Source organism: Thamnophis elegans, chromosome 1, assembly GCF_009769535.1.
Source record: "Thamnophis elegans isolate rThaEle1 chromosome 1, rThaEle1.pri, whole genome shotgun sequence".
NCBI classification, from domain to species: domain Eukaryota; kingdom Metazoa; phylum Chordata; class Lepidosauria; order Squamata; family Colubridae; genus Thamnophis; species Thamnophis elegans.
In genome coordinates, this window is record NC_045541.1 from 50,817,041 (window position 1) to 50,843,842 (window position 26,802).

General features: G+C 42.0%; 1 protein-coding gene across 1 annotated transcript in view; it reads left to right on the top strand.

The window, feature by feature from the left end:
* Positions 1–23,822: 23,822 nt before the first annotated feature.
* STEAP3 (STEAP3 metalloreductase) overlaps positions 23,823–26,802 on the top strand; it is a 29,934-nt gene continuing 26,954 nt past the window's right edge. Inside the window, 1 exon segment of the mRNA XM_032208832.1 lies at positions 23,823–24,080. The gene's annotated coding sequence lies outside the window, so the exon portion shown is untranslated.

Below are 26,802 nucleotides of genomic sequence, written 5' to 3' on the forward strand. Positions count from 1 at the left end.
TCCCACTTAAAATGGGGAAAATTGTAAATATAATTTAGATGTCTTTTGATTTGCAAACTACATCTACCAAAGGTTGCAACTCCAGAAGAACATACATCAAGAGAGTGGTAATTGTGACATGAAAACAAGGAAGACTGTTTAGCAGTTAAGGGTATTGTGACTAGTAACAATGTAATTAATGTAAACAGAGAATTAAAACATAGAGATCCTTCCAAACATGCTTTTTCAAGAGGCAACTGGACTGGTTTTTCTTTGAACACATTTCACCTCTCATCCAAGAAGTTTCTTCATCTCTGGCTGGATGGTGGGGAAAGGAAGGATTTATACTCCTTGGAGACAGCTGGTCATTTGCAAAGGGACAACCATGAGCTGGATGACTGAAAATCTCCATTGACCAGAGGTATCAAACTTAATTTCATTGAGGGTTGTGTTTGACCTCAGGGAGCCAGGGTGGGCGTGGCCAACGTGGACGTGGCCAGGTTGACATCACTCATGTTAGGCGCCTGGGGTGGCCCAAGCACTTTTCCAGCTGCCAAGCCTGTGGGTATCATCAGTCTCCTTTAAATAGGGAAACAATAACTGCTACAACAACTTCTGGTCCTTTTTTCTTTCAAGCTGCAGTCAGAGTCAGTGACAATAGCAAGAGAGAGAGAAGGTGAGCACCTGTCACTCTTTTCTGCACTGTCCTGCTGTCTTCCCTTCTTCACTAGACTGGTAACCTGATCTAGTTCAGCCTGGCCTAAGCAACTTATGTTTGAGGAAAATACAATATTTTTTTCATATGGAAAGCTTTATTATGAAACAGTGGAGGAAGATTGATTCCCTGGGCTGTGACCTGCCTTGTGCCAGTACTTTTAGTGAAGCGTATAAAAGAAATTATCAGATGCAATGGCTCAGTGTCTAAGACATTGAGCTTGTCGATCAGAAAGGTTGGCAGTTTGGTGGTTCGAATCCCTATCGCTGCGTAAGTGAGCTCCCATTACTTGTCCCAGATTCTGCCAACCTAGCAGTTCGAAAGCATGTAAAAATGCAAGTAGAAAAATAGGAACCACTTTTGGTGGGAAGGTAACAGCTTTTTGTGTGCCTTCGCTGTTTAGTAATGCTGACTACATGACCACAGAGACGTCTTCGCACAGCGTTGGCTCTTTGGATTTGAAACGGAGATGAGCACCTCCCCATAGAGTTGGGAACAACTAGCACATATGTGCAAGGAGAACCTTTACCACCTTTACCTATAAAAGGAATTGCTCAATTGATATGTCAATAAGGAAGGAAGAACTTCACAGATTATACCTGTAGATTAAATTGTGAGGCAGAAACAGAAACACCCAGGTTCCTGCTACTTGGCAACAAATATGTGAGCAGCTTCTCTGTAATTTAAAAGCAGACAAAGTTTATTGCAGCTTTTTACAGTTTAGCAAATCTGATGAGAGTTCCTCTTCCAAACACGTCAAGAGATACAGGAAGCCTTATTCATATTTGTTTCTCCAGATGGGAAAAAAGGGCTGGAGCAATTTAACAACCATCAGCATTCTAATTGGCACCAGACATCTATCTATGCTATAGCACTTTAAAAACCTGGATTAAACATTTCTTCCAGGTTTTTTTAAAGAAGGCAAACAGAAGCAAATGCAGGTAACTACAAGAGAACTGTGAGCCATCTTACCATCTTTCTGATTATCTATTCTGTCAGTGTGTTACCATCTATGGCCATTGTTAGAAGAAATGTCCTTCTGGGTTCAGTTCCAAGTGGAGAGAAAGACACTGGAAACATGGTGGCTGTTTGGAAAGATGGTTTCAATGGTGGACAGGATCACATGCTTTGAAGATATTGGGTGAAGAAAAAAAAGGTGAAGAAATGCTGAGGGTGCCTGAGTTTTATGTCCTCTCTGGGCTTTTGAATTTGAGCTTGTATTCTGATTGGTTGTCAGACTGGGCCATGCAGGGGCAACTCTGTAGGCTCATGATGACGAACCTATGACACACGTGCCGGAAGTAGCACGCAGAGCCATCTCTCCAGGCACACCAGTCGTCACCTGTTACTCTTCCAGGTTCCGACATGCACATGCGTGCCAGCCAGCTGGTTTTCGCATGTGCGGGAGTGCCAGAAACCAGAAGAGCAGCTCCCTAATGCACATGCCAGGAAGCTGAGCTAGTTTCTGGTGCATGCATATGCACCGGACAGCTGGTCTTCGCGCACACATATGCACCATAAACCGGAAGACCAGGTGACTGGTACACATGTGCACACCGGTAACTGGAAGCTCAGTTTCCAATGTGCACATGCGCACCGGGGAAATGCTCTTCCAGTTTCCAGCACTCTCCCACGCACGCGTTCCTGTTTCGGCACTCAATGCCAAAAAGGTTCACCAACGCTATTATAGGCTGTCCTGAGTCCCAGACTTCATTGAGCCTTGCTGGGTGATGTAATCTTCTCAGGTGACATGTGGTGAGATGTGTAGCATTGTTGGATCTTGAGTGAGGGCATTTGCCCATGAATAGACCTAGCTATCTCCTTATCTCTTAAGTGTGGACATCTGCTGTGGGCTATTGAGGATGGTGGGGGCTATTAAGAGTGAGTTTGTTTCCTGCCTAAAAAACATGTTTCTCAAATCACATATGTGGATGAGAGACCCTACGTTTCATTCAGTGACTTTGTTCTCTCAACCCTCCTTACAGCATCAAGAATAACAGAAAGTCCAGTTGTACTATTTTCTATTTTTACCTAATAGATGTTGCTTTTTTGGACACTTTATTACAAGACAGTCTATCTCCTTCTTCCAGCAGATTGTTAAGTTTTTAATCAAAGCACTTTCTGTGTGGATTTTTTTTTGCTCTTTGGTAATCTATGTATAGAAGAATAAGAAAGTAAAATATATTTGTTTTGCTCTTTTTATGTTATTTCAAAAAGCTTAAATTTTTACCCATGCTAAATACTCTGTATGATTCTCTCTCCCCCCTCTCCCTCCGTGTGTGTGTGTGTGTGTGTGGTGTGTGTGTGAGAGAGGGAGGGAGAGAGAGAGAAAGAGAATGTTCCTTCAGCTAACATTCTGAGGGTCTTCCCTTCCCTATGTAGATTGCGGTGGGAGGGAGGGAGGCATAAATCACAAAGCTCTATGGGCTGCAAATCCATCCTTCAATATTACTGGCTTGTGCTGTTCCTTGGTTTTCACCAACCTTCCTGACTGAGATACTTGCTTCCATTCTTCAGCAGCCAGGCCATTGTAAGTTTATTGTGTATGAATATCAATGAAGATTCTCAGCCATCCAGGTGGAGTCATCTGGAAGCTGAGTCACGGCAACTGGACTTGCCTTCTTGTTGGTGTGAGGCATTTCACTGCCCATCCAAGCAGCTTTTTCAGTCTGAACAAGTAGGTGAAGGGAATCTGAGTAGGCAGGGTGTCATTGGAATGTGGCGACTCCTAAATTGTATGTTTACTGTATGCAAACTCCTTGAATTTCTGCAAAGAAGAGTCTAGCAGGACTTAAGAACACCTGAGCTGGTCTCAGTGAATGTATGCCTGCACTCACCATCTCTATCTATTGAGTAACACACTATTGAGTAAACTGATTCTATTTCATCCCGTACCTGGCCTGCAATCTACTAATCAGAATGATTCTTGAAATCAGTCATAAGTAGATATATAAACTGCATCTGCAGAATGGGGCAACTATCCTGCTCCAGGCCTTGCAAGCTTTCCATTTTCAATGAGATGGCAGAACACATTTAGTTACATTTTTTTGGTTCCCTCTCCAAACCTACGGAGGGCATTTTCATACATGTCACTCAAAGCAATTCTTGATCCCATTAGTTGCTGATGGGAATGTAAAAGAGCTGTGTTGGCCACAGGCAGTTTGAGCCGTGGCTCTGAAAACACTCATTTGCAGCAGGCCTGTGCAATCTGCAAGCTACCGAGATGAATGTAATGCCCCAGCTACAATAGCAGTTCTCTAGGGACCTGATAAAACTTCAATTTTCTTGCCAGCCTGGAGATACACAACCTTGTAGGGTAAAATAGGTGAATGGAAGATTACATTCGTTTTCCCAAAGGAAAAATCGTGTCTGTCAAAGCCTTCATTTCCTCAGGTAGTCTGTTGGGTGCTACCTGGTGTTCGCAGACAGAAACAAAAGTGAGGATGGACATTTGTAAAGGCTCATCGACCTCTTACGCTGAGCCATAAAGTGTGATTTAGTTTAGCATGTTATAAAAAGTCAGCCAACCATGGCTGATTCAAGAAACAATAGTTAGAGCAAACATGGTTTAGTACAATGCTTGAATTCAATGTCTCTTTCTGATACCCTCCTTTGTCCGATAATCCTTTTTCTCCTTTGCTTTCTAAATTCTTTCTCACGCAGTAGATTCCAAGAAAGAAAAATCACCAAACAAATATGCGGGCTGAAAAATGTGTGTGTGTGTGTGTGTGTGTGTGTGTGTGTGTGTGTGTGTGTTGATTTTTAAGAATCATGTGTAAAGATTTTTGTTATTTCAGGACTGGTACCAGTGGTGGGTTCCTGCCGGTACGGCCCAGTACAGTCGTACCGGTAGTAGTTGGGAGCAGTGGCCACCGTACCGGTTCGGTGGATCGTTTGGTCCACCCGCGTTCCATACCTGTTTTTGAAGCAACCGGGCCAATTGCACATGTGCATACAGCCTGCAGCATCTGCGCAACCTCCGATGAGCAGCTAGGTGTTGCAGGGGCAGTGGAGTGTGTACCGCATGTCTGGCACGTGCACAGCACACATCCAGTGTGTGCATGAACAGACCACGAGCAGCGTACCGGTAGCAACAGGAAAGCAACCCTCCACTGACTGGTAGTAACTGAAGTAGCAGGACATTGATTGGATTTTGGCCTTTGAATTCTCTTATTGGCATGTGAGCTCTGTCTGGCTATTGATATTTTTCTCTTTTGAAGTCAGCAGAAGGGATAGTGAGCATAGGTTAGTTTGAAACTGCATCCTCTTTGCCGTACTTTTGAGAGGCAGTTGATATATAAACTTATGCCCATTTTCTGAAGTCACATACCAGTGAGAAGAGATGAACCTTACTTAATTGGCCCGCACAACTCCATATGTCAACTGTGAGCTTACATTTGGCAAGGAAGCACAAGATGCAACCTCCCACATCTGTAATTTCCTTTCTGTTAAGGTGCGGTGTGATTAATCAACACCCAAGCAACTGTACGATGTTTCTTTTTTAGTACGAGATGAGCAGACAGTATAGTTTCTGTATTCTGTGACCCTTTGTATGGAACATGAGTACACGTAAACATCATTTTGTTTGTCACAATGCAGAGTTTTAGCAATTTAAGCTTTATGTTTGAACTGTAAATATCAAAAATGCAATGTTCATTTGGAATATCACTTGGGGAGATGCTAACCGGTGAACCACAATATCTAGCTAATTGTGTCCCTGCATGAAGTAACGCTAGGAGAAGACCCTATAGTTGAATTTTTATAAAGTGCATTGTATATTCCAAAGTGAGCTGGTGATAGCTCAGAGTATAAACACAGCTGTTACTTTATTCACTTAGCTCTACAAAAGCATTGCTGTCTGGCACTATGGCCCTAACAAACAGCCGCAACATATTTTACAAACCAAGGCAACATAAGAGGGAAGAGAGTCTTTAAAAAGAAGTTGCAAAATATGTTGACAGCCAAATAAAATATGGTGTTTCATTGCCTGCCTAAATATCAACTTATTTCCAAATTCTGCCCTCCACTGAAAAAAAAGTATCTTATATTCCTACTATATGTAGTTTTGATTGGGGGGGTTGAAACTCACAGAAATAAATAGTAAAAATGAAAGTAGTTTTAATAGATGCTGCTTATTCATCCTTCAACATTGACCAGACATATGGTGCTTCAATGTAGAAGAAAAGGTTCAGTTGTGAAAATTGTAGTCAAATTCCCTAGTGGTACGAATAGCAATATTCAAAGTTTTTCATTATTTCTTCAGGCAGGCAGTGATTTCTTCCCCTACCAATTCAAATTAGTTCTTCATATTCTAGTCTCATTTTTCTTTTATCTACTCTTTCAATAAAATTGAATTATTGTGATCTCTTAGTGCTTCTCTGAACTGTAAATTCAGAGCACGGCCTAATTTTATTCAACACTTAATTTAAATCTCTTTTTTTCCCCTGAACCAAAGATACATTAGTTTACAAATCTTGGTTTCAAGAAGATGCCTTAAAGTGTTCGATTTAGGAGGTCAGGGAAGAAATTGGTCTGGAAAAACTTTTGCTCAGTTCATGCTCAAATTTGATTCCAATCACACATATCTTCTATCTAATTTCAAGGAATTAGGCTTTTCCAGTGTAGAAATCCACTCTCTTTTTGCCAGATACATTTAATTAGTACAGAAGATATATGTGCAGTGAAACATACAAATCCCTTTTATGAGATCTGCTACATAAAAAAGAAAATCTACAAAATCTCAAAATGCCCAAGTATCCTGTATTAGTTGTTTTAACAAGGAGCAAAACTAGCTATGGGCATATCTCCTTGGGGAAAGAAGGTCTAATAGTTTGGCCACCCATATATATATTTCTTTTGTTCTGTTTGTTTGGGGGTGGCAGGAGAGATATTCTCAGCAGGTCGTCCATAAATGACCAGACTGGGACAAGTTCAATTTTGGCAACATGCATAAATTGAATTACATAGGAGAGACTGTTTGGGGGAAACAGTCACTGAATTCCACCTTTTCAGGTCTCTTGGAAAGGGCTCTGTTCATCAGATGCATTGAGGGACCTTTACAATCCACTCCCAAAACTAGATGTTTGTCACACAGCTGTAGTATTTCATTAAGTCAACGGTAGTATTTTATGGAAAAGTGTACATTTCCCAAGCGACGGAGGTTCTCTTTTTATCCTTTGAAGATTTAAGTCATTATTTGTTTTTTATATTGACTTGTCCTGAATGTTATATGTACATTCTATAATCCACCTACAATCTTTCTGGTTTCTGATGATAGACAAAAAATAAATACAAGAGTTTCTTTCATTCATTCATACGAAAGAATGAGAATTAAAACCTTGGTCTGTCTTTGAACTATGTCATCCTTTCTCAGTTAGGGGATCCTTCAACTGTCTAGACTGCAACTCCTGGAATTCACAGCCATGGCAAGGACAGTTGTGGCTTTCTACAAAGTGAAGCTCTCCCTATCTAGATAAGATCTTCTTCAAAGCTACTACAGGTTTTGAGAGGCATGTAATCCATCACTGTATCCTTCCTCCAGAAACACACTTAGTTGCATCTGCTTACCTTCTAATCCATGTAGTTTTGGTCTCTATCACCCACTCTTCTTGCCTGATGAACTTGGGGTCACTGCTATCAATGACCCCAGTATTGGATTATGGTAACACAGCTCTCCATGTATTTTCTCTGTTGATATGAGCTTACAGCAATTTCCAAAGAAGCTGCCTCTCTCTTTCTTTGCTCAAAATATTTTGCCAATCTTCAATGACCACTTCACTGAATGAGCTAATTAAATGATGTTTCAGGGAGTTTTGTTTTAAAAAGCCATTTCATCTAATCCTTTTCAAAGTGAAGATGATTTTCCCTAAGGAAGTGTGAACAGCTTCTAGGGGATGTGTTAAGACTTTTCTGGCCTGTGAAGAGGTTCTCCATAAGCATGTTTTGCTGTCATTTGCAGAGAATGGCAAGGCTTGAACACAAGTGTCTTCTTTGACTAAAAGAATGAACTGCATTGCTATTCCTGCAGACACATCAAGTGTACACATTAAGGGGAGAGGCTCTATTATTGTAACTCTTCTAATTTAATCTAATTTAGCCTACAGAAATAATACCCTGCAGTTTGCTAACCATGCCAAAACTGCTCTGTGTCTAGGACAGTGTTTTTCAACCTTTTTTGTGCAAAGGCACACTTTTTTCATGAAAAAAATCACGAGGCACACCACCATTAGAAAATGTTAAAAAATTTTAAGTCTGTGCCTATATTGACTATATATAAAGTAATTTTTCCACGGCACACCTTACACTATGTCACGGCACACTAGTGTGCCGCGGCACAGTGGTTGAAAAACACTGGTCTAGGACACCATTGGCATCAATCAAAATACTTCCAGAATGTATCTGGGGCACCTTGATTTCTGGGAGAAGAGCTACTTATAACTCTGATAATGTTGCCCTAGTCAAAGCATGAAATCTTTGCATTCCTGATTTAAGGATAGAGTTACAATAGAATAACTGGGTAAACCTCATTCTTTTTTAATTTATGTTGTGTTCAATGGACTTATTCCTTTGTAAGTGGAGTTTAGGCTGTAGGCCTAAAAATGTTTACCAGAGAGTAAGTTCTGAAAACAAGAAGCTGTTGATTAAACATGGATAACTTCTCAGTTCAAATGGCTCAGCCCCTACTTACAACTTGTGTCTTGTTTTGAAAATGATATTAATAGCAATAGCACTTTGACGTATATACTGCTTCACAGTGCTTTACTTAGAGTCCTCTCTAAGGGGTTTATAGAGTCAGCATATTCCCCCAACAACAATCTGGGTGCTCATTTTACTGACTTCAAAAGGATGGAAAGCTGAGTCAACTCTGAGCCAGTGAGAAGCAAATTGCTGAACTGCTGACAGCAGGCAGTCACCAGAAATAGCCTGCAGTACTGCATTCTAACCATTACGCCATCACACAATGGTTAGAATGGTGTTTTTGTTTTATTATTAAGCTGTTATTAAGGTGTTTCTTTTCCTTTATTCTCTTTGATCTGATACTAATTACTACTGTCTTCCCTCCATTGCCACCCATTGTGCAGAGGGCTTCCTAAATATTAAGCAAGCTCTTCCTTCAACTTCTAATCAAACTAAAAGAAAGCAATATCTAGGTGCTCAAGAAAGACTGTCAGTCACAGATAAATGTTGCCTTTGCTCTATAAATGAGCCCCCATACTCATCATATTCAATTGGGTTGGGGACTCCAGATCAATCCTGCAGAACATACGACGATATGCAAGAATACACAAGGACCAGTACAGAACATACAAGCAGCCTTGTGCAGATTACCAGCATTTACCAGTATCATAAATTCACCATGCCCACCTCCAATATGGGCACCTTTATTGGCTCCAAGCATCACATGAACTCCAACAGTGCTGCCATTCTGCTGGCCACCAAACAACTGATCAGCACACCAGGTATTCCTTGTTAGCCCGTGTTGCTGTTCCTGTATTAGCAGTCTGGTGCTTTAAACACACCATCAACAAGATATAAGCACTATGATTCCCAGCAGTCTCTTATCCTGGCACTATTGGAAACAATAGCAATCAGGTTGCATCTCCTGTACAACAGGCATGCAGGAGATTGTTGATAGGTGCAAGGAACCAAAATAAATTCATGACTAGGTCAAAGCAGTCTCTTTATTGTTGATCACCTGTATTACAAGAATCTTGCCAGGTTGGCTGTATTCCCTTTGGGAACCAGTAGATAAGGCTTCACTAGTCTAGTCTATGAACTTTCCTCCACTGGAACCATTCTGACACACCTCATTACTCCTCCTTCTCCTTTAGTCAGTGTTCCCACCAGAGTCTGACCGATTTGATCCTGTAAGGTTGGTTCGCTCAGGACTGCTTTGATTAAACGTCTTCTTTCAGAACCTGTAAGCATACTTTCTCTGAAACGGCACCTGTCTTCTGGAATGAAGTATCCCTGAGATCCAGATGCTGCCCCACTGCTGTTATTTAGGGCAATCATTAAGACTGAAGTCCTGACTTTTCTCCCAACCCTCCAGCAAGTCCAAGAGAGACCCCTGTTTTTACATTTTACGGTTTACTGATTTTATTGTAATTTATTTGCTTGATTGTTGTGAGTCACCCAGAGTCATTGAGGGTTGGGTGGCATACAAATTAATACATTATTAATAATAATAAAAGATACCAACACATAATAATGTTGTTCTTCGGGAATTTATCTAATCTCTTTGGAAACTATCTCTAAGTGGTAGCCATTGTGGTAATGAATTCTTCAGCTATCACTATAGGTGAATAAGTCAGAATCATTATTTGTTAATGCATTACCAACAGTTGTTTCTTTTTCGAGAAAAACAAGAAATGCATTCTTGAAATGTTTCTGAAGTTTTTTAAAAAATCCATTTTATCCACTAGGTGGTGATCAGAAAGATCATTCCAACTATATTCAACAGAATACTTTCAGCTCTTTTCCTTGTAATGAGAATGTTAGATATATCTCTGTCACACAAATTGTTATAATTGTATTGCAGGCTAAAGAAATGTCATCCCCAAGAAACAAACTTAAACGGAATATGAACTGAAATAAGAAGCTAGTTCGTGACCTATTTCACCAAATTGTTCAGCACCAATTTAGAGGTTTGCTCCATTTTGCAGTTCCCCAGCAGAGTTCATGCAGCAATTGTCAAATCCTTTCACTGTGACTTTTGCCCTCTCATGTTGCAGACAAAATGGGTTAAGTAGTGCCAGTACTTAACCTGTCATCGTCCTGTGCACAGATTTCAAGAGATGCTGCCTGGAGACAAAACAACAAAAAAAAACGTAGTCTATTTGGTTCACCTGCATATATTTGCTTACCCACATCTTTACAAAATGGCTACTTTCCATAGGCAAATATCACTGTGGGCAACTCCTGCATTTCCTTTCCCTCTGAATTATTTTTTATCTTAATTCTCCACCTCAAACACTGGTGGGTGGATAGCCTTCTTCCTAACCTCTCTCTCTCATTTCACAGAAGGCATATTTCAGATAAGGAATCTCCCATGTAACTCCATGAATTGCTGAAGATTGGTAGTACCCTTTTGTGTATTTTCACTGGGAAGCTGTTTGTGACAGAGGCTTTTTGCTACACACTTAAACAGCAAGAGAGGTAGAGGAATTGGTCATGTTATATTCCTAGAACCAAATTCCTTCGGATTTTCTTTGTCATAGTAATTTTTAATATTTTAAGTAAATTGGAAGAATGTTAGCAACAGCCAATGTGCGAATATATTAATTAATATATTCTGCAACAAAAAAGAATCCTTGAATTTTAGGGCAATTTCACATGGCCTCTTTAAGCTGCTTAACTGTGGATACCAGTTAGAAATAAACCATCTGAAGAAATTAATGCCTGGATTTCAAGCTCTGCCAATGAAACTGAACAAATGTTTTCCTTAGACCAGTTAGAATACCACTTGTGGACTCTCCTTGGTTTTTGTCCTTTGCTCCTGTGCAAGGAAAGGAAACGTTTCTAGATAGTTCTTTAAGCATGTATGGTTTCCACTGATAGACCTCTATGGGCTCCCATTTGTGTGTTTGGCACTTTCCCATTGGGTGTGTCCACTGGTGGAGAAAAGATCATCTCAGTTCACCCAGAAGAAGAAACTGGAATAAATCTTGCCAATTTTACTCCATAAGAAGAGGGGAGGGAGAGAAAGAGAGAGAAAGTATAGTCGTTTTATCATTCTTCCTCTCATCCTAGCTAGACAGGAAACTGACAGAATTGTCAATTTCACCTTTTAAAATGAGGAAGGAAGGAAGGAAGGAAGGAAGGAAGGAAGGAAGGAAGGGTTTTATCTAACCTCCCATTCACTAGGATCAAAAGGGGAAATGTCAACTGGTTCTTTAAAAAGGAAAGGAAAGACCAGCCTTTCATCAGTCCAGAAGCCCTGGATAAATTGACCATAGGGAGCAACAATTGATGACCAGAGGCAGAAGTGGGTTTCTACCAGTTTGGACCGGTTTGGCCAAGTAGGTAGTAACTCAGCCCGCCATGCCCCCGAACCAGTTCTATTGTTAGTGCCATCAACTTGATTTTTGGGCCTGCACATGCACAGAACAATCTTCATTGCAAACATGTATTTTTTCCCTTTTCTAACGCTGTGCATATGCGTAGACCTTCTTAGATGTAAATGCTCACGAGCAAAGTGAGCACAAAAAGTTTTGCACGCCAAACCGGCAGTAATGCCAGCAGCAACCCACCCCTGACCAGAGTGAAGAGTCATTCCACCTCAACATCCAGTAGCCAATCAGAGCAGAGAAATGAAGGACATTTCCTATTAGAAAATGAAGGGCAGCATACAGGCCATACAGCAGGCCTTGTGCGGTGTGGCCTTATATGTGGCACAAGCAAGGACAGGTGGAGCTTGTCTTTGCAATGAGTTGGGAGCAGGTCAACGATAGAATTGTGGGTTCCTGTCTTTGTAACGTGGTTAACGGGCCTTCCTTATACCAGATGAGAGCATGTTCTGCTTATCTCAGAACAAGTTGCTGCAATCTAGAAAGACAGCTATTCCAAACTTCTTAAGGGAAGACTGCTACAGTTCTTAGATTGTCCTGTCACTTAAACAAATTAAGAGCTCTCAAACTACCTACGTATTACTTAAACATTGCGTATATTTTTCATAGCAAAGAGTGCTATTCTATGTAACTCCCATTCCTGACTCCAAGCATTTTTCCTTCATTGGTTTCCCTTTTAAGCTTGATTTCCTCCCTCCCTCTCCCCACCTTTTGCAGACATCTGACAAAATGAATGCCCCTTATGACCCATCTTCAGGCTACTTAGTGCAATGCTGGAGCTATGGAGAAGCGGGAAATTGTTGTAGGAGTTCACAGCAACTGTTAGACATGATTTTTCAATTTATTGTGTGTCTCATGTTATTTCACATGTATGATTGTAGATGCAAACGAGAGAGCAAAATATGAAAATGAATGTGAGTAGATTGATTTCTACCGAAGGCCTGGGAACTAAAACACATGAAGAATTGTGCAGGAACTTGTATGGCTGGTCTAGAGAAAAGAGGCACTAGTGGTGACATTATAGCAATATTCCAGTATTTGAGGGGCTGCTACAATGAAGAGGGAGTCAACTTATTTCCAAAGCACAAAAAGGCAGGACAACTGGAAACTACTCAAGGAAAGAAGCAACCTGGAATTAAGGAGAAACTTCCTAACAGTGAGAACAATTAACCAGTGGAACAACTTGCCTTCAGAAGTTCTGTTTCATCATTGGAGGCTTTTAAAAAGAGACTGGACAGCCACTTATCTCAAATTGTATAGAGTCTCCTGTTTGAGCAAGGGGTTGGACTAAAACAGTGGTCCCCAACCTTTTTATCGCCGCGGACCAGTCAGCCTTTGATAATTTTACCGTGGCCCGCTGAGCGCGCGCAGGAGTGGGGGGGCGTTGTTCGCGACGACACATTGATTGTTTATATATCACGTGCGTACCAGCGCGGGGCTCTCTTCCCTGGAGCCTTTGCGCACGGCCCAGGAGCTTTTGCGCACGGCCCAGGAGCCTTTGCGCTGCAGCGATCATGTCCCCCGGCCGCTGCAGCGATCATGTCCCCCGGCCGCTGCAGCGATCATGTCCCCCGGCCGCTGCAGCGATCATGGCCCCCGGCCACTGCAGCGATCATGGCCCCCGGCCGCTGCAGCGATCATGGCCCCCGGCCACTGCAGCGATCATGGCCCCCGGCCGCTGCAGCGATCATGGCCCCCGGCCGCTGCGCGGCCCGGTGCCAGGTACTCCACGGCCCGGCACCGGTCCACGGACCGGGGGTTGGGGACCACTGGACTAAAAGACCTCCAAGATCCCTTCCAGTTCTATTCTGATTGATTGGTAGATGAGAAAAGGAGGAGGGCGGAGAAGAATAAGGCAGAAAAAAAACTAAGGGCAGGAGGTAGGGAGGAGAAGCTGTTCAGAAGATTGGTGGGTGAAGGAATGATTGAATACTTATTCTGCATGGACCTGACATTTTTCAGCAGATTGTACTAGCTGGAAGCTCCCATGGTCCAGGCATCCATAAGGCATCAGGCCATGTTATATATTTAGTTTGCCAGCCAACAGACTGCCCTTCATCCTTTGTCCCCAGGCTGCTTGACTAAATGCCAGGATTCCTCCAAGATTAGAAAGTGATTTTAGGGTAGCAGCCAAAAATAAAAACAGCAAAGCTATAATCTGTTCTGTTTACTGGCTTCCATGAGACTGGCCCCTTCCCCGATCTGCATTTTCATAAAGACAATGGGACAGGGAAAAGAATAAACAAACATTTTTCTTTATATTTATGCAAATATCCAAGTCATCTCATCTGCAGTTCTCATGCTGAGTAAATAATGATGCTCCATTTCCTGGAGCAAAGTATGGGTGTTAATTGTGAACTTCATTTGTAAATCCCTTTATGATTCTGAAATGTACCAAAACTCTGACTTTATAGCAGAATCTTGGAGTAACCATGGTATTTAACTGTTAGTGAAGAACACTTAGAAAACAGAGTAGAAAGAGGATGAGAAAATTACAAGCAGATAAACAATGCAATGAAAGTGGCATGTTGGCTTAGTGGTAAAGATGTTTGTCTCCCACTCAGAAGATTGAGAGTTCAAACCTAGGTAGCAGCAGCAGGTGTTTCTCTCTTAGAGAGCAAAGAGAAAAATATCTGCTGCAAACTCTGCTTGGGCAACACTAAGCTCCAACTAGTTGCAATGACCCCACCCTGAATCAAGGGACTATAGGGTCATTAAAAAAGAAATCATACAATGCCACTGGCATTATAGAATGAATACATTATTAATGTCCTGTTGAGACTGACTTCATTTGGATAGACTTAAAGATAAAAGTAAAGGTTCCCCTTGCACATATGTGCTAGTCGTTCCCAACTCTAAGGGGCGGTGCTCATCTCTGTTTTAAAGCCAAAGAGCCAGCACTGTCCAAAGACATCTCCGTGGTCATGTGGCTGGCATGACTAAACTCCAAAGGTGTATGGAACGCTGTTACTTTCCTATTTTTTACGCGCTTTCAAACTGCTGGGTTGGCAGAAGCTGAGACAAGTAACGGGAGCTCACTCCGTTACACCGTGCTAGGAATTCAAACTGCTGAACTGCCAACCTTTCTGATCGACAAGCTCAGCGTCTTAGTCACTGAGCCACTACGTCCCTTGGATAGACTTATGCATCTTTTAAAATAATTAATAAATAAATGAGGGACTGGCTGAATTTTTAGCCCCACAAAGTCACTGTATTAGAATTCGCCTAATACGACTCATAAAGTCCTGGCTCAAATAGAGCTTCTTTGTACAGGAATGGAGAGCATACATCTATAATCATTTGCTCTGATGCTACTACAGCACTACGAGCAGTTAAAGTAGGTTAACGGGCAAAAAGCTTGCAAATATTTAACCCCTGAGAAATATTGCATTGCAAATATAGAATGGCCTTTTCTAATCACCCAATCAACATATCCAGCAGTCTGGTATGATATACTTTTGCAAATCTCAACTTTCACTTTAGAGAAAAGAGGAAAAGTTTCTAATTTTTTACTTATGGCATCAGAATAGGGGAGAATGAACCCAGCATTATTTGAACAATTTTGTTCACTACAAAGTATGCTTGTTAGAGTTTCCAACATCATAGCTAATAAAATGCTTTGTGTGGAAAGTTTTTCTCTTTAGTAATTAATCTTCACTGTGCTTATACTTGCTTTTTTCTAAACTGATTTGTTTATAGGACAAAAAAGTGACAAAACAAGTGAAGAAATATGGGGATTTCATGAGTGCAATTTTGTTAAATGCTTAGTAAAATTCCAGAAATGATGTAGGGTGATTATATCCTGAAAATCTCTTACGGAAATATCCTATGCGGTTAATATTACAGCTTAAACAGCCAACACTTGCACCTTCATTTTTTTAAATGATGTATGTGTCTGTAATGGTATGTGGAAATGACCTTGGGGGACAGAGGGAAGGACGGCAGCCAGGGCCAGGGTCAAATAAGAGGCAGTTTAGCCCACAGCATAAATGTAGGCATTGCAAATATCTCAGAATGGATCTTCCCTAGTCTCTGTAAAAGTGACCATGAGAAAGGATGGAAAAAATTTGCAAGATTCTGTTCCTGTAATCTTGCTAGAATTCATTCATCTCAGTGTCTTCCCTGGACTACTTCACTAGACTGATATTAATGGGGCAATACGCTTGTACTCTTCCAAACAGAGGAAGAAGATCCTCCTGACAATTTTCTAGACAGCCTCTTTTCCAGCTTGGCTGTGGCTCTTCCCTGTCTCCCAAGGTCATTTCCACATGCTACAGCATCAAGTCTGAGCCTGTAGGGTGAATAGCTTAAATTTTCTCTCCTAGAAGCCCTTTAGGACTATACAACCTAGCTGTACATCTTGTCTTGCTTTGCAGCTTGATATTACTGCTGATACCGATATTATTGTTTGTAGCTAAACCCTTTGCTATCAGATGATTACATTCGCAAGTTTTCCCTTTTTTCACAGCAGGGTTAAATATAATCTTCTTGATTATGGTATAATACAGGTAGTTCTCAACTTATGACCACAACTGAGCCAACATTTATGTTGCTAAGTGAAACAGCTATTTCTGTTGCTAAGTGAAACAGCTGTTAAGTGAGTTTTGCCCTATTTTATGACCTTTCTTGACACAGTTAAGTGAATCATTGCAAGTTAATATCACAGTTGTTAAGTGAATCTGACAAAAGGTGATCAGATGACCCTGGGACGCTGCAACCGTCCTAAATATGGAACAGATGCCAAGGATTTGAGCTTTGATCACATGACCTTGGAGATGCTACAATTGTGTGAGTCACTTTTACAATGCCACTTTGAAGTGGTAGACAGATAGCCCTCAATTTACAACAGTTCATTTAGTGACCATTGACTAAATGGGCAGTGAAAAAAGTGACATGACCTCTTTTCACACTTACGACCCATGGTCATATAAACAAAATTGAGATGTTTGGCAACTGACTTATATTTAGGATGGTGGCAATGTCCCAGGGTCATGCAATCAGCTTTTACGGCCTTCAGACAAGCAAAGTCAATGGAAGCCAGATTCACTTAACAAATAGCTGTAGTGATTCACTTAATAACTGTGACAAGAAAGGTCATAAAATAGGGCAAAATTCACCTAACCATTGTCTTGCTTAGCAGCAGAAATGTTAGGGTCAATTGTGGTCATAAGTCTAGGACTACCCAAATAAGTCTAAGTGCTATTGCTATTGTAACATCAAACAGTCACTAAACAAATAGTTGTAAGTCAAGGACTACCTACCCTGTCTCTCCCTGCCTTTGGTTGGCAATCCTAGTAAGCATTTGGGGTCTAATCGAAAAGAACAAGAAAGCACCAAGTTATTTACCGTATTTTTTCAGAGTATATAAGACGCATCAAGGTTTTGAAGAGGAAATTTAAAAAAAAGGTTTTGCACTCCGCAAATCTCCCCAAAACGGCCTGTTTTTCATGAAAACGGGTCTGTTTTTTGTTTTCAAAAATAGCCCTTAGGCGGCTTGTAGAGTGCTCGGGGGGGGGGGGGGGCAAAAACAAGCAAAACACGGCCTGTTTTGCATCAAAAAAAGGGCATGGATAGCCTTTAGGAAGCTTATAGAGTGCTGCTGAGAGTTGGGGGGGGGCAAAAAATGGGCCATTTTTCACTCATTTCTGTCCTCCCCAGCCCCCAGGAGTTCTCTGAAAGCCTTCTAAAAGCTTTACACGACCATTTTGGTGAAGGGGGAGGAGTTTTGGGAGGCAAAAAATGCTCTATTCAATGTATAAGACGCACCCAGATTTTCAGCCTCTTTTTTGAGGGAAAAAGGTGTGTCTTATACGGTATCTTATTCTCAGGTCAACAGCATTCTCCCATTCAGCTAGGGTAAATTCTGTTATCAGTCTTTATAACTTTTGGCACATCGGGGGCTGTAAAGGACTGGCTATTGATAACATTTTTTTTAAAAAAAATCATCACACCCTCCCACAGAAACAGGCCACATATCTGCAGTATAAAATGGGCTTGCTAATAGAAAATTAAAGCATGTGTCAGGGTCCTGTCTAAGAAGAGAAACTGATACTATCTTGTCACAGCATGCTGATGGCAGCATAATCCACCCGTCATTATTTCTTCTCTGTGGGTTTCTGCAAACTGGATTTTGCCTATAATCAGCTCAGTGTCAGCGAAGCCCTCTCCTTCGCCCATTTCCTCTCTCTCAAATGCTATTGGTTTAAATCTGGGTTCTCACCAAATGTACAGTACACCGCACCCATTGAAAGTGCTCTTTTTCAACAATATGCTTTTTAAAAGGCTTCTTTTGGGTGTAGGGATGTAAGCTAGTACAGCAGGTATCCTAGAGGAAATTTCAGTCTGAAATTCTATGACTGCCTTGGTCCACCTGCCATTAAGAGACGATGATGTTGTCTTCTCACAGAACCCAGAACAGCTACAAAGATACATACAGGAGTTGCACAAAGCAGGAGAACCATTTGATTTAAAAACAAACTTGAAAAAAGAGCCAGGTTATGTTTAATAAATTCACAAAAGAAAGAAAAAGCATATATCTGGAGAAGAACTAGATGTAGCAGACCACTACATACCGTATTTTTTGGAGTATAAGGCACACCTTTTTCCCTCAAAAAAAGAGGGTGAAAATCTGGGTGTATCTTATACACTGGATACAGCATTTTTGGCCTCCCGAAGCCCCGCCCCCTTTGCAAAAATGGTCGTGCATAGTTTTAGGAGGCTTTCAGAGAGCTGGGGACTGGGGAGGGCAAAAATGAGTGAAAAACAGGCCATTTTTCGCTCATTTCCCACCCACCCACCCCCCATCCCCAGTCCCTAGGAGCACTCTATAAGCCTCCTAAAGGCTATGCATGCCCTTTTTTAAACAAAAATGGGCCCGTTTTGGGGAGGTCTGCAGAGTGCAAAAACTTTTTATTTTATTTTGCTTCTTCAAAATCTTGGTGCCAAGGATCTCAATGGAAGGTTATACAATAAAGGAAATTGAACAGCATATTAAAGTGTGGTTGGCAGGCATTCAACAAAGCAAGCATAATTTTCAAGAACAACCTCCCCCCATGCTGAAGAGAAAAGTTTTCAATCAGTGTGTGCTACCTGTTCTAAAATATGCCGGTGCAACATGGACACTAACCTCACAATCGATACAAAATACATAGCTAGGTCTCGCTGCTTTAGCAGAGTAAGGAAGATACTCAGAGATGATTCACACCCTGGTCAGTGTCTCTCTGCACTTTTACCATCGGGCAGAAGGCATCAAAGTATAGCCAGCCGAACAAATAGGTTTAAAGGTAGTTTCTATCCTTGGACAACCACAATCACTCCATGCACACACTAGTTCTTTTTTCTTTTCTTTCTTTTTTCGTTTCTGCTATAATTTTGCACCAGTGAGATTAAAACCAATTTTGTTGTATTTAAGTACAATGACAATAAAGATTATACTTATACTTATAAAAGCTACGAGTGGCACAAAGAGCCATGGAAAAATGCATGCTCAGGATTACAAGGCAAGATAGAAAGACCTGCACATGTCTTAGAAAACAAACGAAAGATATGATATCATCAAGAGAGTAAAAGAATTGAAATGGAAATGGGCTGGTTATGTAACAAAAACAGATTTAAAAAAATTTAAAATCTACAGATCACAAGGAATGAGTAACGGATCACCTACAGCAATAATATATCTTTATTACCCTAAGTGCACTTTCCTATGTTCTTTCAGTCCTTTCCCTCCTTTCAGTATTGAATGTAAACAAAGTAAGAAAAGCAGAGAACTCCACAACCTCAATTTAAATACGGAAGTTTCTGCTAATGAAATCAAACTTAAGACCTGGGTTTTAGGTGCTACTCCTAACAGAATCGCTTGCAGAAACCTCGGAAGAAGCAAAAGCCAGCTCTGAATTTGGCAAGTGCATTTAGCTTTCTTCAGAAATCCCCTTTTAAAATTCCCTACACCAGGAGCCATTGCCTCCCCTTTTGAGTCCTTTTGAAATATCAACATCGAAGAGCTTTTGAGAACCAAAGCAATCAGAAAGGCAGAGATATTAGTTTACCTGGGGCCTAAGATCCCAACCTATATATGAGGCTTGGATGACCTTTTTAAACCAAGGCAGAAGCAGCAAGCTTTTTGCCCAGGCCTAATTGCCACTCCAGAAAGGTGAGGCAGCGGATTTGCCAATGGAGAGGAAATAATTAATTCTGGTCTCACCACTTTCTATATGGCAATTAGGCTTAGAGAGAGAAAAATAGTGTCAATAGACCTGAGACTCTGATCCTTGCAGCATCCTCCATACCACAATTAGGCTTGAAGGAAGAAAGTTCTCTTTTATTAAAAGCAATGGAAGTTTTTTAAAAGCCCAGTTGCAGGAAAACATCATACCTATTCTCCAAAAGGAAAAGGAAAAGGCTGAAAAGGTCAAAGACAAGGAAAGAAACACATTTACTGTTTGATAACAGGCAGGAAGCCCTTTCCTAAATATCATAGAACAGGAGTGGGCAACTATGATAACTTTATGATCTGTGGACTTCAATTCCCAGAATTCCATACTGGCTCGGGGATTCTGAGAATTGAATTCCACAGGTCAAGTTGCTCTAGTTGCCCACCCTGTCATAGTAAAACTTAATATATACCATGTTTTCCCCAAAATTATTTATTTTATTTTGACCCCCCAAAATAAGCACTTGGACTTATTTTGGAAAAGGTCTTATTTTTGAGGTGCAGGAGGCGGCAAGCATGGTCACCTCATGGCTGCTGCTGTGTTGCAATATTTTCGGGGCAGCTTATTTTCAGGGGAGGGCTTATTTTAGCGCATATGCTCAAAAGCCCAATTGGGCTTACTATCAGGGGAGGTCTTATTTTCAGGGAAACAGGTATTTGTACTATGGCATCTTTTTATGCTCTGGCATGTTCTACATGCGTATAGATTATACACACAGGGAGAAACAAGTTCTTTATGGATGTGATCTGTGTGTGTTGCTGTAGAGCAGGAGAATCAGAAGTTGCAGAGAAAAGGGGGCATCCAATGTAATGGCTCCTTTCCATCTTCTTGCTCTCTCGTTTCTATCCTTGCTCAGCCTAAGAAAGCCTCTTTCTTTCAGCTTCCCATTCCTGCTTCATAATAAGCTTCTTGCATTCTCTGCATTTCTTTATACTCTTCCTGTTTTATGTTCCACTTTCCAGCTTTGCTCTTGATACTTTTTTTAAAAAACAACATGCAATTATATAAATATGGCTTACATCTAGGAGTATTTATACATGGTCCAAAAAGTCAAGATGGCAGGCACCACCAATGTACATAAAAATGAATAGTTTTGTCAGTGCTGTTGTAACCACTATTTTGACTTTTTGGACCCTATCCTGTGGATATCAGAGTAGCCTGCATCAAATATAATAGCTATACAGATATGTCTGTGTCACTTCCTTGATATTAAGGCAGAGTTTCCCAAATTTGAGAAGTTCAAGATGTATGGACTTCAACTCCCGAAATCCCACAGCCAGCCATGTTGAATGGGGAATTCTAGGAGTTGAAGTCCACGTCTTAAAATTCCTAAGGTTGGGAAACATTACACTTAAGTGACCACCATTGCCTTCCTACAGGATGATTTTTTTCTCTATCTATAGATTAATCTCTGTTCTGAGTCAACCAAGGTCAGCTATGCGCTGCCACCTGTTGTGGTCATTTTTAGCTCACATTATATTTATGACGATTGTCATGTATGAAAAAGATAATTCCAGAAAAGACTTGATGAAATGCTGAAGCTGAAACTAATTGAGAAATGAAAAACTTTTCCTCAATTATTCTAAATTTGTTTTTGGATTAGTTCTGGTAAATTGCATAGAGTTACATAGTTATAGCAAAAGTTATCAATTTTAAATACGCAGACTGGGCTTCTATTTATCTCATTAATTGATGCTTTTGTTTTTAATTCTTTTCCTATTCAGAATCATAAATGGGAAGGGAAGCTTTATACATTGATGTAATCTTATGTGTGTGTGTGTATGTGTGTATCCCAGCATAACTCTGGAACTCCTCAATCTCAACCAAACTTGGTACACAGATGTCTTACTCTCTGGAAACAAATACTGTGGGGATAAGACACCCCTAACACACCTCAGGGGGGGGGGGTGTTCTGTTATGATACAGCCTGTTGTGCCTTCAAATGGTTTCTACTGTACAATGCAGTGGAGTTGCCATGGTAATGGATTCACAGTACTCCACAAGGGGACTCCCTCTGGTAGGGGGGGGGAATCCAACATTAGAAATTATGTTTGGTCTGGACATTTTTCCCCTATAAATAAATACCAGGGCAGCACCAGGTTATCAGCTAGCTAACAATAAAAAGAACCCTAGAAATGTACAATTGCCGGTTTTATTTAAATCTTGATTATCCACGTATTGTTCACCCCCTGTTGTTTTTGCAACATTCCTGTAAGATTTAGATTTAGAAGGTTTATTTATATGCCGCCTTTTTCCCTGGGGGGACTCAGGGCGGCTCACAATCCAAAAAGGAAAGGGGGGGGAAACAGACTTTTTACATATAAGACAATACATAATTAAAACACAACATTCATACCATTCGGGCGGGTTACAATCTTAGCCCCAGGCCTGACAGGATAGCCAGATTCTGAGGGCTGTGCGGAAGGTCTGGAGGGTGGTGAGGGTACGAATCTCCACGGGGAGATCGTTCCATAGGGTCGGAGCTACCACCGAGAAGGCTCTCCTCCGCGTGGTTGCCAGTCGGCATTGACCAGCAGATGGAACTCGGAGGAGGCCTAATCGATGAGATCTAATAGGTCGTGTGGAGGTAATTGGCAGTAGGCGGTCTCTCAAGTACCCAGATCCACTACCATGGAGGGCTTTATGGGTGACAAGTAGCACCTTGAAGCGTATCCGGAGATCAACAGGTAGCCAGTGCAGCTCGCGGAGGATAGGTGTTATGTGGGTGAAGCGAGGTGCACCCACAATCGCTCGCGCGGCTGCATTCTGGACTAGCTGAAGTCGCCGAATACTCCTCAAGGGCAGCCCCATGTAGAGCACATTGCAGTACTCCAGCCTAGAGGTCACAAGGGCACAAGTGACTGTTGTGAGAGCCTCCCGGTTCAGGTAGGGGCGCAACTGGTGCACCAAGCGAACCTGGGCAAATGCCCCCTGGTCACAGCTGACAAATGGTGTTCAAAAGTCAGCTGTGGGTCCAGGAGGACTCCCAAGTTGCGGACCCTGTCTGAGGGGTGTAATGTTTGACCCCCCAGCCTGAGCGATGGAATACTTCGAAAAGCTGAGCTCAAATATAGGGACTAGTAAACCTGAGATGAGACTGTATATCAACAATGTCTCTCAATTGTAAATGTCAGTTTCATTTACACACATACAATTAATCAGAAGAGTTTTCTTTAATATGCAACAGCATTTCCCAACCTCAAGTCCCTGTTGAGCTTCTCAACTCAGTGTAAGCTTTTCTTTGGAGCAAGACTGAGGAGGCTTCCCTATGCTGGCTTCTAGTAGTAGTGATATTAATTTGTGAGTCCACCCTACAGCCTTGGATTTCTTGGTGGTCTCCTTCCCAAGGAGGAACCAACTCAAAACCCGCTCAGCTTTTTCAAAATCAACTAGAGACTCCCTTGTATTGGACACAACTTTTATATAATATTGACTGCATTTATCTCTCGGAGCTCAAAGTGAGATTACTTTTCAGCATCAAAATATTAGACGGAGATAGATTCACCTGAGATCTATTGGCCTCTCAAGACGTGGGGGAATCACATCTGTTGCAAACCAAAACCGATTTGGGTCGAATGAACGACCTAATTAGCTCCCTTTCGGGTAGATTTTTAACTAGGTTTGCCTATTTAAATTAAACCTGGTTGTTCGCCATTTGCACGCGCGTTTCTCCGGATAAAGCAATCAAAAAGCCAGACGGATTTGGACTCTTTGTGCCAGGAGCCGGAGCTCAGGATCCACCGTCCCACAAGAGGTAAGAGCGCGGCGGGGCTTTGAGCCACCCACCCTGCCGCTTTCCCCCAGCGTCTCGGATCCCGGAGAGGCGGCGAAGGGCACCGCGGTACTTCCTCAACAGCGGCCGAAGCCCCCCTCGCACATAACACGTGCACCGGTGCCAGGCCCGGATCAGGAGGCAGGCAGGTCGAGCTCGCTCGTGGAGCGAGGCGGGGAAAGCAACACGGAGCTGGCAGGAGGGGAAGGGGAGGAGTCCGCCGTTTTTAATTCCCTCGCCCTGCGAGAGCGGCCAAATAAATGAAGAAATAAAAAATAAAAAGCGCCCACTTTCAACCTCGCTTCGTCGTCTGCCCTCCCGGACCCCGTAGAGCGGTGAGTAGAACAGCCGGCCGAACGCGGGGAGCCCAGCGGGGGAACCACGAACAGGCGTCCCTTGGGCTTGGACTCCCAATTCGGTCGCGGCTTCTCGCGCTGCGTGGCTGAATGCCATTTGCTGGCCGTGCGTGGAAGACCAGCGGGGGGAGGGGGTGGGAGGGAGCGAGGAGCTATTGCTTGAAGAAAAAAGGTGGAAGGGGCGCTTATAGGGGAGCCCCTAAGGCGCCGGAAAGGGCCCGGTCGACAGGCGACGCTGCCTTCGCCTCCTGCTGCCCAGGGAAGCCCCCTTTTCCCTTTCTTGGGTCCCCTTGCGAGCCACAGGCCGCGCCCCTCAATGGCAGGTCTCAATGGATGCCCCCCCCCTCAATGGAAGGGCTTCGCAGCCAGACGCCTCCCCTCCCAAAAAAATCCCTACGAGACACGCGGCTTGGTCGGTTCCCGTCTCGATTCACCCTCCTCTCCAAGTTCGCTCGCCTCGTCTTCCCTTCCGGGCGAGTCTCTCTCCTCTCCACTCCCGCTTGTGTTTCTCTCTTGCTCCGCTTTACTCTAAAAGCCAATGATTTTTTATTTTATTTCAAAGAGTCTGGCGTGTAGAGTGGGGGGAAGGGGGAGCCGTTTTTCTCCTTCATCTTCCCCTCCTTCCGGAAACTAATCGCTCGGCCGCTCTCATGTTTTAGATTTAGAGGAATAATCTGCATGGCGTTAAGATAAAAAAAAGAGGGCCGTTTACCGGGCTCCCGCTTTCTGAAGCGTGTATGCAGGGTCCGGTTTGTGGGTGCTGTTTAAAGCGACGGTGTAAGAGCGACTTGAAACCTGTTTTGGATGAATGTCGGTCTGGGGTGTATATCGCTTGTAGCGCTACTCCGTCGCCTGCTCCTGGTTTTCCCCTTGGTGCACCTGGATTACTTTAATATTATAGGCTGTGTTGCTTCGATTCGTTCTGTTGTAGCAACCCTGTCCCACTAGTCGACTTTAGTGGGGAGGGGGGGAGTTTCCAGTAAAAATCTTTTACGTTTACCTACCACCGATTTATTTATTTGTTGAATTTATTTGCTGTTGCCGTGGGGGGGGGGGTACTCTAGGGGCTTATAATAAACAGGAAGAAAAATGAAAGGAGTGTAAGCAGAACAGTAGTAAAATAATAGAAAAATAAATTAAACAATGGCAAAGAAGGAATACAATGAGAAGATATGTCAGAGTAGGTCATTTTTAAAAACACATACTTTTTCAGTTCTATATCTTAAAGGGAAGACCCATTGAGAGCTGTATGAGATAAAATTTCATTTTAATGGATGCCTATTAGTGTACATTCAAAGTGACAATGAAGTAAATTCTAAGTCTATTAGCAAGATCTGTAAAAATAACTGAGGTTGGGCTCTATTCCTAATGACCATGGACATGATTTTGTTGTCAAGAATAAGTTTCCAGTCTAACTTGCAGCTTTATGATTTTCTGGTGGTCCCCCATTCAAGCATTAACCACATCCCTGTTATTATTATTTTTTAATTCCACAAAGCAGAGTTAGATGGTGGCATCTGAGTAAGGCAGCCGCAAAATACTTAACTGCTTGAATGCTGGATTAAACTATTGAGGAGAAAATTATATCTATCCGCTACTATTTCATATCTATTGTAAACAGTGGATTAGATTAGGAAGGCATGAAATTTTTCACTCTTTCTGTGAAATAACATGAAGGAAAAGGTGAGCTTTTGAATGAAACATTCAATTGATTCCCATCTTGCTTCTAAATGTTTTTATTGTGGGCATAAACTAGCCTTCCCAGTTCGGTAACCTCAGGATTTATTGAGAGTACATATTTTAGGCCATGCTGGTTGGCATAAGTTTTATGAATGAAAAGTTTCATTTAAGATTTTTTTAAAAAAAATGCTCTGAACAATATACGCGTTGTTCAGCCTACTCGTGAATTTCTCTGCCATCAAATTCTTAAATGTTTCCTAACTTTTTAAATGTGATCACAAAATAGAGCAAATTATCAGACATCAAACATTCCCTACTGCACCTTTCTTGATAAGGATTGGCCTTATGACTGCCAGTATCTCTTACAAACAACATCTTTCTTTGCCTAAACCATGTTCCTCAACCTTGGCGGCTTTAAGATATGTGGACTTCAACTCTCAATATTTTCCAGTCAGCATGTTGAGTGAGTTAATATCCATACCTCTTCAAGCCACCAAGGTTGAGACACATTTGGGCCTAAAGCTAGCTTAGTTAGTGATTAAGGCACCAGACTAGAAACTGGGAGACAGTGACTTCTAGTCCTACCTTAAAAAAAAAGCAAATGCTGGGTGACCTTGGACCAATCACACACTCTCAGCCATAGGAAGCTGGCAAAGGCAAATCTTTTCTAAAATCTGGCCAAAATACCCAGCAGAGACTTGTCCAGAAAACTGCCAGGAATCAACATTGACTGGAAGGCAAAAAAAAAAAAAAAAGCTAATGATTAAGAGAGCATATGTTTATATTGGTTGTTACATATGGCAAAATGCCAACAGTCAGGCTGTAAGTTAAAAAGAGTAGAATTTTGTCAGAAACGTTGTACTTGAGTGTTTTGCCTTTGTTAAGAAACTTGTTTCTTGGGAGGGGGGAAGGGTGGGGGATAGTAGCAATATCCTTCGTTTCAAAGGAAAAAGTTGAAACTGCTCCATTTACTGTTTTTTCCCTGTAGTTGGTAGCAGTTGGCAGGAGGATACATGGATTG